Here is a 12,140-nt window from a genome sequence, read left to right as displayed (position 1 = left end):
GAGGGGGGATGTACGCGAAATTTAAACATACGCGCAGAAAACAGCAGCTACATCCCCATGCGACTTACTCTTAAAACATGCGCAATATCTAAGCAAAGAAACCCCGTACAGCAAGACACGCAATATTAGCCATGACCAACCCACCATCATTTTTGGGGGCCATTGCTCGGTCACCGGATGGCCATGTTTGCCGGGGGAGGGTTGTGGTAGAACCGGACGTGTGGTAGCGAACCAGTGCTATAGCAACAGCTCGCGACCGGACCACCGAATGCCAGACCCCAATCTCTAACCCTTGAGATACTACTACCGGTTCCCAGCCCCGTGGGGAGCAACAGAGACAAACAGTGTGGCGGCCCAACCAAACAAGAGCCAAACTTAAAGAAAAAAAAGCATCCAAAAACGCGGGAGATAGTGAGTGGTGCAAAAAAAAGAAGCGAATTGCCAAATTTTGTGCGCTGGTATGTGTGCGCGCGCGTTCTGTTTCGTTTGTTCGGCCTTCTTTCTTTAAAGAGCACAATTCGCAAATGGAAGCTTCGTGCGTGCCGGTGGTTGGACGGGTTGCCGGATGGCGAAACAGTCCTCCGAGAAGATGTTAAGGGAGGAGATGGTAGTGGTGCTGGTGCAAGACGCAGACCCGGCAAAGAACTAGAAACTTCCTTCGTGCCAAGGTCACATTCGCTAAACTTTGCGCGAACCGGCCCCATCGCGCGCGCGCGCACACGCTCTCGGTCTTCCTTTGCACCCTGTGCTCTCCGGCCACCCGCCCGGCTTCAGCTGCTCCACCTTTCAATGAATGCGTAAAATTCGCATAAATACATACGCAAACCGCGAACGCGATGCGCGTATGTGTTTAGACGCCGTGTCTTTACCCGAGCTCCTCCGCTGCCCTTCGCTTCTCTTTGTCCAATAGTCAATCTGGTAAGGGGGAGAAGTGAGAGGATGATATGGTGGCCGGAGCGAGAAGTAAATTTGGAACCGGGGCGAGGAGTGCGGCCACAACAATTCGGCTCTTTGTACTGGCTAGGGAGCTTTATGTGCGGGGAAGGTGGGGAAGCGGAGTGGCGGAACGAAGGGCAACACACAACCTTTTGGTTTGCCTTTTCGCGATGCTTGTCCGCTCGTGTGTCCGGGTGAGGAGAGGGTGGGGGGAGGCCTTAGATTAGGCGATATGCGTCGGAGCGTACGCGAAATGACATCAGCCGTACCCGGGTTGGATGGTGGGCCTTTGAACATTTTCGGTGCTGTTGGGGGGACAAGTCGTACTGTTTGTCTTTTCGGATAATTTTTCTAAATGTTTTTAGCTGCAGTTCGATAAAGCTGCAGTTTGAAGAAGGTTTCCACTAACGTCCAATTTCTAGACATAAACGCTTAAGGAAATTGGATAAAACCATGAAAGTTCTGAGAAGATCATACAAATATGAAGAATGGGAGCTTCCAATATCTATCACTCATACTTCTCAAAGATCTGTCCAACAAAATTGATAAAGAAACAAGCACCAATGTCTTCAGAACCATCTTCAGAAATCTTCAGAAATTATCTCGATTTATACTAAGTTCCTCGATACCTCAACATCTCAAGATTTCCGCATACCGCGACAAGTTGTTGCAGATGGAGAGGTTTATTGATCTCGTTAAGGTTCCTCCGCCTTTCCAACCACGCATGATCGATTTGATTATTCCAATTGCCACTCGAGGCCACCCAGCCAGGCCTCTCACCACCAAGAACGGCTCCGCTTGCGAGCCATCATCAAAATTCGCGCACCAACCAAACCCATCCAAGATCAGGATTTCCTTTTGCGATTTGCGTCCATGGTGGTGGTGAGTTGCTGCCAAGAGATCGACTGACCAAAATCAGTGCGTTTCGCAACTTGGAACACATGCAAATAAGAAAAAAGGGAAATCGTGTGTACGCTCTGACAGCGGTGCGGAAATACGAACCGGAAACAAACGGAACCCCGACCGTAAGGCGGACACAATAGCAGACGATCGCCGGGGAACAGGAGCAGTGCAGTGAGGGCTCGTAGCACCAGCGAGAACAAATGTTTGCTCGCCTCGTCCATGGTGCGCTTTACAGAGCAAGCGTCGCTGGTGGTCGGAGGATGGTGGCCACTTCCGGTGTTTGTGTATGTGTGCATGAGCGTTGTGTGACGCTCAGTCATTGATAGCTAGTTATGGTCAACGGAACCAAAGAACTTGGAGCTTGAATCGGTTGTATTCAAGATTTAGACCCTGTTGTTGCAGGATTTCCTATCAGTGGAAAACGCAGTTTTCTTGGGAAGCCAAGGTCTAGATAGACCCAAAAAATGGTTCGGATAAATTAATGAAGAAAGCATTGGAGCAAGGTTACTTTAAAAAAATCAAGAATTTTCCCAATACGCACTGAGTAGTGCTAAGGCAACTTTTTTTCTATAGTCCACTGGAATAAAATGAAGTCACGTATTATATGGTCAGATTCAAACAGCTAGCGGATTCTTTTTATTTCTCAGTAAACATTCAACGCGTCCGGCTGATACCGAATGACAGCATTGACATCACTTATCTCTTCTTGTTCAACGACTTCATGGAAAGCAGTCATTTTTTTCGAACCATTTTCTGAGTAATGATCGTTGATGTGAATTAATTGTTGTCTAGTCCTGCCCAACTATCATCGAGTCGTTCACTACCCATCCTTGCTCTCCATATGACTTAACTTGGAGTAATAGCGAAATAGCTCAAGACCTCAAGAATGTGAACAGAGTAATGAACAGTTAAATAAATTGTCTGATACATCTACTTGACGATTTTTTTAACCTTTCTGAAAAATTCCAAGAATTCTAACATTGTGTAATAGGAAAAACTAACTTACCTTTTATTTGTCCTCACTACAGCACAGCCTTCCGAAACCAACTAAACTCATATAACAAAACAAAGTCTGCTTCATCCCTCGATGATCGCACAGATCGCTGAGCCTCCAAAGTTGAACGTGATGAAGTGTCATTCCACAAATTCACTCAAAAATTTGTTTTCGCCCATTAACTATTAGCAAAACCCGTAAAACAACCAACACAAGCAGCAAACACAACATAACAGGAACCGAACAGCGAAACAAACAAAAACTGTTGCAACCTAAATGCACTCTCGCTATACCAACCAAAAAAAGGAAAGGAAGCACCACATTTTACCACACAGAGCAGAGTTTAAAAGCCGTTTAGCCGAAAATCACTTCCATCGTTTCACACACACGCACACACACAGCTTAGTTAGTTCGCACAAAACAAACGCAAACGCAAAAAAAACGGAACTTTGCAAACCATCACATCACAACTCGCAACGGTAACTGGCTGCTTCACAGCTTTCGTAAGGACATTGCACCCAGGGAACGTCGGCAAAGGACTCGCGAGGATGGCTCGAGCTGGCGAGCGAGAAACGAACACACCATCACTGTGCTTGGCCGAGTGGAGCTTGCTGAAGGTATGGGAGTATGGGGCTGCTGGAGGCTCTAGTGCCTCGCAGTATCCTCTGCAATGGAACACTGACGGCCTAATGTGACCGTATGTGCCAGGACAGGCTAGATGGCCAGCCCATCGAGAGGCTGGCTGTGTGCCCGATCCGAACGCTGCTTACATTCAAACTTGAATAAAACGACATCCGATCGGCCGAACGCTACCATCCCCAAAATGCGCGTTTTAGCTCGCTCGCGCTTTTGTTTCACACTCTCGGAATTTTCGTACTCTCTCTCTCTCTCTCGCTCCATCCAATCTCGATGTTTCGCTCTCGCGATTCGTGCTACCCCTTCCGATTCCAGCGCTAGGGGGTAGCTTTTCTTCTCCGCCAGCAGCAGCAGCACCTTTTTGGCATGGTCGAGTACTTCCGGGTTTTAGTTTTCTCACCCTCCCCAAAAAGTGGGCTAGTGGTTGCATCCCTTTTTTCCAGCTTGCGCACTAGCGCACTCTCTTGCTCGCTCTCGCTCTCTCGTGTTGATTTATTTCGTTAGATTCGGTTGAATAAAAACGCACTCACGAATTTCTTCGGTCGCTCTCGCTCGCAACACACGCGCGCGCTTCAAGAGCGAGGACACACGCACTCCGGTGAACTCACTACATTCCCCTGCGAAGGGTGGTTTTTGCGATGTTGTAGCAGCAGTAGCAGCAGTAACAGCAGTGAAACACACGCACAGCCTCAAAATGTTGGAGGGTTGGAGCAGTATGGGCACTCTTCCCATACCACGGACTTATGTTCATTTTGTGCTCCAGTTCAATGTTGCGCGAATTTCTTCTTCATACTCTTTTTTCTTATTCTCCTTTGTCGCATTCACAAAATTCACGAAGACGAAGGCGTTCATCCGGACACTCGCCTTTCCCGTTTCGACTTCCAAACGATGATGTTCTGCAGGAAGAAAGCGACATCGGAGTATTAGAAAAAAATGAATCTGCGGGATAAGATCGTTAGATCGCGCGCGGAAAGGAAACAGACAAACCAGTCTGTTTCTTGACTGTGTGCGTGCGTGTGTGTGTTTCTGGTTGTAATCCATCCAGTGCAAGTTGACGAATACAGCGATTTGGCGATGCGAATATCGCTTGTTTATGCAACGACCACCCCTTTCGGACCAGGAGTTCCTACAAAAAAAAAAAACGGACCTGAGACCTGCCTCCGTTTCGTGTAGCAAATTTAATTTTCAAATTTCATGCTCACACACACACACGCGTACACAACACAATAAAACAATGTGAAACGAGCGAAGGGCACGCAGTCGGACAGGATTAAATGTGTTCCTAATGCGAGACACGCGCACGCCAGAGACAAGGGACAAGACACAAAACGACGAAATAAGAAACGGTGGCCACCGGTACATTGGGCCACTCTAGGTGATGTGCCAGCACGGGCGCAGAGATGCGGTAGGCAGTTGAATACTAACCTTTGCGTCTAGCTGGAAATTCTGATTCTGAAGAACGAAGATGGACCTGCCGACTCAGAGATCTCACTTTTGTTCACGAAACAGATCTCTTATTTTTAGTTGAAATTCCTTCGCTTGAACGTCTGTTAGTAATAAAACACTTAAAAACACTTGAAAATGCATTTTTCAACCACCTTATCCCGCCACACTTAACTTAGAACCACTTAGAACTCGCCACACGCGGCTCCTGCTGTTAGTCTACTGGAACCTGTAGGATTTCTTGTACTGGATTGCTACCGGAGCCAAACAATCGGGTGAAAAATCCGTTAACACACCCAGAAACCGTTTGTCCCGGTCGGTGGCGAGCGTGCGACTTTACCGTTTCACCGATGGAATGCGATTGTGAAAGATATCGCCATTGTCGTCCGATGGAAGTGAAGCGGCACTGCCGAGTAGGCTCGACCACCGGAGCCAGCAGCCGCCAACACGTGGCGCGACTGCGTGTATTTCGGGGGGTGGTGGGGTGGGGTTAGCGAATCATTTTTGGCGAACTGGAAAGGAAAAGCATCGAAGCTGGAAAGAGATAGAGCGATAGAAAGAGAGAAGGTACGAAGCTGGAAAGAGCGGGACGGGTACAAAGAGAACGAGAGAAATCCTAAAACGTCAAGGCGAGAAACGCGCTACCGGAAAGCCATAAATCAAGCCGATAAATAAGTCTCTCACCCTGCCTGTGTGTGTGTGTGTCCATCCTTTACTTTGCCGGTGCGTTCCATCGGACGGCTGCCTGTTCGTTGCCTCCGTAAGGTGCCAGGACGACGACGTTCAAGCATTTCAAAAACGTGCATTATGTACAGCAGACGGATCCCGACGCGGTCCGGCCAGACGGAATAGAAGAAAAGGAAATTTTCGATCGGACAAAGTTTTACTCTCCTTTTTTAGGCTTTTTTCTTTGGTTTGCATACCCGAGCGGCCCCGAACGATCCTGTGTGTGAGAGATTATTTGATCGGGAGCAGGATACGTTAGAGCTGAAATCGTGTTGTAAGGGGAAAATGTTTCCACATGGGGAAAAGCAGCAATAATTCCCCTTCCTCGTTTTTTGGATGCAGTTCGTGCAGCATTGGGTTGATCTAAAAGATCGTGTATTTAATACGGAAGAATTAATTTGTTTTGATTTTATTATTCAGGAAATAATTACTGCTACACAGTCTTAACACAATTAGTACTAATGAAAAATTAAAAAATAACCCTTTATTTTCTTGAGGAAATTATTTAAAAACTATTCTTTTTCTTCTAAAACGAAGCTACCGGTCCTGTCGACAATCGCAAAAATGGTTTACGATAAAAGCTGTTTTATTTAATGTTATCAAATGAAACAAAAACCCGGTCTTGCGTGATTAGATAACGGGCGGAGTACGACCTTGACCGAAATTGAGGTTAATTTTGCCAAGCTGCTAGGAAACAGAACCTAGATAACGAGGTGATAAGCGCGGTGACGTTATGTGCAAAATGACAATTTAAAACAAAAACAAAACAAAAGCTTGTCATATAACTTTTTCTTGCTTCAGTATTAAATAATCGCGTGGAATCCTCATTTTCGTCTGATGACGCTAAACAAACATTACAAAAATAACATTTCAACTAATTTATTTGATTCTATCCATCAACTTGTTGTTTAGATTTGAATTTTGAAGCATTTTTTAAAGCTTTTAAATTTTTTTTTCATCCGCAGTGATTGTTATGAAAATTAGCTACATCATACAATTTTCTGCTGTCTGTTTTGTGAGTGACCAATATTTGTGTAATAATGTAATATATTCCAAAAATATATGGAAAAAGAGAAATTAGCTATAAGGCTTCAAAATTTTAAAATTTAATTTGAAACAAATAAATTCAAAATAAAAATAAAGAATTTTTTAACTAAACATTCAACATCACTTAATCCAATAGGGGATAGCAGTGCAACATAGGGAAAGATATCACACCACCTAATTCACCTGGTGGAATTTTGTATCACTCAATTTTTCCCCTCATTTGGGTATCCAATAATGAACACATTGAAGCGACAGTGAACCGCCAAGAATGCCCGTGTGTGTGTATATGTGTTTCTGTAGCCATACTAGGAACAAAAGCCTACCACCGTACAGTTTCTGTGTCCAGCAAAGGGGACCCAAAATATCCCACCGAAGGCACTGCCCCAGTGTGCCCTGGGGCCACCATTGCCAAAACGTGCGTTTTTGGCGAGAGTACCAAAGCTAAGCGAAGAGTAAAGTTAAAAGAGAAGTTAAGCAGCTTAAGGATGCCGGGGGAAGATAGGCGGGCCACTGGAAACTGGAATCGAAAGGATACCAACACGGGAGGGATGAAATCATGCTAACGGGATTTTGGATCCCACTGCTCCACACCGCTGGAATGTGACACTCGAGGAGTTCATTTCAGGTCTCGATCGCTCCGGCACCGTACACCGCTGATGGCTCGGGGGTTGTTTGTTTTTCTCTTTCTTGCCGCTTGCCTTGACACATTAAAACCACTTAACCCTTATCTAGGCAGTCTGGACCTGGCCTGACCTGACCACGGTGGTGAAAAATCAAAACTGGACATTCGAGAAACTTTGAGCCTTCGACACTTCGGGATCCTCATCTCTGCTGTGATCCGCGTTTTCGGGCTGGTCTTTCCTGCTGGGGGAAGCTATCCTTCTCTTTCCCTTGCTTTGTTTTTATCAATGAACGATCACTTTGAAAGTTGCGTGCGGAATTTCAAGAATTCGTTCAACTTTCTTTCATCTCGCGCGCGCACACACACAGATGCAATCCTTTCCTTTCGCTGTGGAACACACCCGAAACGAGTTTCGGTTTCGGTGTGAATGAACTGATTTTTGAACGGTCAATAATATCCACTAACTGTGGATATAACTCACTTGCCTATACTTGACGGAGTTCCTAGACTTAAGCTATCCTTATCTGGGTAGTCAGTCCTTGCTTCAGGGGACAGTCCTAACGAACCTAACCGGTCCTTAAATATTACGAACCCTCCAGACCGCTACATATATTCCAGGACATTTGGAAACATTTTGAAACAATTTCTGATTATTCAATTAAATGGATTCCAATTAAACACAACACTTTCCTTATCGTTTAGCTGGCAATAATTAAGCATGGAACCTTATTCTGGCGATTGCACTTGAACATCCTCTACGAAACAAAACGGTACCTGCTGTCAGATATGTTTTCTTAAGCTTCTGGCTAACGTAACACCTGCCTCCATGCTTCTAGATGAGTCACGACCAAAACGCAACCGTATCATAAATGATAATTAATGTGCAATAGTAGTTGGTGTTTTTGCCATACCCACTTTAAATGGGGCCAGTATTTCGATTTCGTTTTGTTTGGCCTCTTCATTCTCCGCCCTCCTTACTGTCCTGTTTTTGCTACTCTACACTACTCCTTAAATGATTGGCGTGAGCACACTGGAGCAAACTCACAAACAAATGGGTTCGTATTTTGTACCGGCCAGACATAATTTAACACCCCTTTCATGCCATCCTTTCAGCGTCTTGTATCAAATGTAGATTGTGAGTGAAAAAAATGTGCTCAAAATTCTTTATTTACAAGAGCTGTTAAACTTTTAAGCAAAAACAAGTAATTAGCACTGCACCTTTCCACTCGCTACGCTTTAATCTGATCGACAAGCCCGTGTTCGCCCATCGATTCGAAACATTCCGTACTAATTGAACAATTTTACGAGAGCGAATAAATTCCAACTGGACCAATTTCAATTCCAAATTTACTGCATATTGCTTTGAAAGTGTATTAATAATTTTTGTTCGGTTATAGTTGAACTCTTTGGAGCTTTTCGTGTTTTTTTTTAATAATCCTTTTAATTTTAATGAACTCCGGTGGAAATTTGTGTTCGGATATGAATGAAAACCCGACCTACATTTTCTGTTACCACGTGCTTGTAAGTACAGCTTCGTTATTGCCGTAACAAAAAACTCCTTTTCAGAACTCACGGAAAACTGCACTACAATCGCGTGCATCGCTGGTGCACGCTGGCGCATGATGCAGCCCTTTGTTTTGCTTTTCCTCCAATCAAACGATCAAGAAAATGTAAAAGAAATCTTAATGTTCGTTTATGTCGCTCCTGGTTCCACTGCTGGCGCGCAAAACGCGTCCACAAACGGTCACACAAATTAATGAACCATGAAACGTCAAACTGTTCCGTTCTGACAACCCGCTCCACTTCCACTAGGAACCTCGCGAAGAAAATAGATGGGACGCCGCGCTTGGCAGTAGGAATCCTCGCCGACGTGAGCCAGCTAGACACCCGGAAGATAGTTTTCTTTCCTATCGCCGGCAGTTTAAACAGCTATATTTGCATCTGTTTTTCCTTCTCTTTTCAATGTTTTTTCCCCCCATTGCACGGCAGGACCGTGCATCTGCAATCGTTTACCTTCGCTCCGCAACCGTCGAACCGTGCTGGAGCCACGCGACGCGAATAGAATCGTCGCACGGTGCAGTGCGACCGCAACTTTGTGTGTTAAAGTTAGACTTTTATGAATGATTTATGCTGCGGTATGCGATAAAGTTTTTTTTTTGTGTGCGACCGTTTGCCACAGAACCTCCTCCCGCTTGTTGGCGTTGTTAAAATTATCTCTTTTGCACCCCGAACCTTGCGAACGAAACTGCACGATTGTGTAGAGAGGGAAATGATGAAAAAGCTTCATGGCATAATGGAGCAGTGTCAGCATGTCAGCAGCATGTTTCCCCGCGCTGGGTGATGACAGCGGCCGCGTGATATCTGAGGTGACCAGCCCACGAGTGAAACATCTTCTCTTCCACCTGTCCGACCGATCGTTTATCTGCTGTTTTTTTTTGCTTTCTTTTTGCTGTTGTTGCACACCACAAACTTGTTGACAGAAAAGTGACAGCTTTCGGCGTGATGGTGTGGTGTGGGCCGTTGGAGTTTGATAAGGAGCAATTGCAGGAAGCGTGTGGCATGCTGATCGAATGCAGATAATTAGCTGAGGAGGGGATGGAAGGACAAGCTAACAAACCATCCCTGTGCGGAATGCATCTCGAGTCAGCCAGCCAGAGTAATTCGGTTAACAATTAGTGCAAATAGTCGTGTGCGTGTTGCTGATGAAGTTTGATTAGTATGGGACTCGTTTTTTGCAGGGATTATATTCTGTACACACGCATGTAGTAGGTACGATAGCGAGAGCTATGTTGACAGACCAAAAATATTATGTGTCATGATTTTTTTGACATACAGACTAACTGATTTTTTATGTGACATATGTTCAGAAAACAGAGACCCGAAGGATAGGACATCGAGAAATTACCACCAGGCATCTGTTTTAAGGATACTCGAAGTCTGCAACGAGCTTTAGTTGCATTTTTTCGACTGGTGCAGCAGTAACAACCTAGAATAATTGGTCTATAAATGTGTATCAATATTGTTCTTTACGACAAAAAGTCCTGTAGTATTTAATCTACTCATCTTTCATCTCTGAGCTCTCTTCATTACTCGTATTGTTCTTCACATCACTTCACTTTACAAGTGACGTAATGTCGCCTCTCGTCCTTTTTACGATACTCGTTGTTTGTTATTAGGCTTAGATACACTCGATAATAAAGTGCAAAGCTCCTTATCGGTGAGATAGAAGCATCTGATCTATTGGCTGGGATTAACTTAAATATCTATCCTAGAATGTTCCACAGCTACAGCCCACTCAGAGCAGTCCTTAGCAGACAACGAGTACGACCCTTTAACGGCAATGACGCTTAAATTTAATTTGCATAAAATGTTGTTTTGGGGTGATCCAGTGGCCGAGGCAACAGCGGCGCCGGTCTTCATACGGCTGGACCGGGGTTCATATCCCATTCAGACCGCCTCCCGGTACGCAGGGCTCCCTACTTTGCTATGTGTGAAAACCAAGTCACAGAAAGCCAGAAATGGCAGGCCGAGACCTCTCGAGGTTGTAGTGCCAAGGAAGAAGAAGAATGTGTTGTTGTTTGACAGCCACTGACCAAATAATTATAAATGACCTTATTTTAATTTTTGTGCTTCTCTCCTTGTTTTACCTATCTATAGTTTACTAAGCTTCTCTTTGTGCCTCTTTCAGAATGTACGTTGTATTCGCCATAACGCGTATGCGGTGTCAGCAGAACGGTAAAAATGATAGCACAGAGCATGGGGCTTACCGAATGGTTTCGGATAATGCGTTGTGGATCAATCAAAACTATGGATAGATGCACTCTGCCTTGATGCAGATAAATTTGCATCAAATATCTAAACGTTTCAGAGTACGTCAAGTATGTGCTATTTAAATGTTTAAGCTAACTTTGACATCATGAACGCTAGTTCCGCCATTATAAAATGTGCCATGTAAAATGTGTAAAAAATGCCATTGATTGTACAAGTAAGAGCACTCGCAACTTTCTCACTGCTGGAGAAGCTAAAACATGATCAAGTTTACTAGCTCTGTAGGAAGATTAGGTTCAGGACTTAACAGACTGACATGTCTAGTTTCATTTCATTGGATCTTTGTTTGCCATTGGTGTTTGGTGTCATAAATCTGCGATTCTGGATTAAATTTCATCTCATCCGGCTCTACGAAACAAGAGTAGCTATAAAAGGTATGTGATACATATGACCTAGTAAATCAAATCAGGCGAATGGAAGTGTCAGCAAAGCACGTTTCAATTACATGATCGATCTGACGAAGACTGTAATGCCTAAACATTAAATGATCTATTAGGTCCTATATCCTTAAGAGGTCTTAATAAGTCATATCTAATATAATACGCCTAATCTAATATACGAATCGTCCTATGGTCGAGGCAATAACCCAGCTAAGAGTAAAATTAAGTCACCGAAAGCCAGAAACGGCAGGTCAGACCTTTTGAGGATTTATTAGGGCCACATCCTCAAAAGGTCTGGGCCTGCCGTTTCTGGCCTTCGGTGACTTGATTTTACTCTTAGCTGGGCTATTGCTTCGACCAACAGTGTAGAAGTAGAATAAAATAGATCTGATACTGTTGCTTATTGCAGTCATCAAGAACTACTTCAGAAAATCCTTCTTACGATTAAGATTCCGAGGCATGTCGTTTATATTGGACGAATTTTATGTCTGCTGTGAATATCGACAGCAAACACGCCTACCTCAATCCATCCTGTTATGTATTTTTTTCTGTCTAAAATGCTTCGTGCAAACCCATAATTAATTACGCTCCAGTCCTGTAATCTTATTTTTTTTAAATAATTTAC

The 12,140-nt window shown here is 44.3% G+C and overlaps 1 long non-coding RNA gene across 1 annotated transcript in view; it reads right to left on the bottom strand.

The window, feature by feature from the left end:
* The window catches only part of LOC118508019, a 41,761-nt gene extending 38,174 nt beyond the window's left edge, over nucleotides 1-3,587 (bottom strand). The window contains exon 1 of the long non-coding RNA XR_004905729.1: nucleotides 2,846-3,587. This is a non-coding gene — a long non-coding RNA (uncharacterized LOC118508019). The remainder of the gene's footprint in view (nucleotides 1-2,845) is intronic.
* Between the last annotated feature and the right edge of the window lie 8,553 nt (nucleotides 3,588-12,140).

Source organism: Anopheles stephensi, chromosome 2, assembly GCF_013141755.1.
Source record: "Anopheles stephensi strain Indian chromosome 2, UCI_ANSTEP_V1.0, whole genome shotgun sequence".
Lineage (NCBI taxonomy): Eukaryota > Metazoa > Arthropoda > Insecta > Diptera > Culicidae > Anopheles > Anopheles stephensi.
Note: the sequence above shows the minus strand (reverse complement) of the source record. Positions and strands in the feature narration are given on the sequence as shown.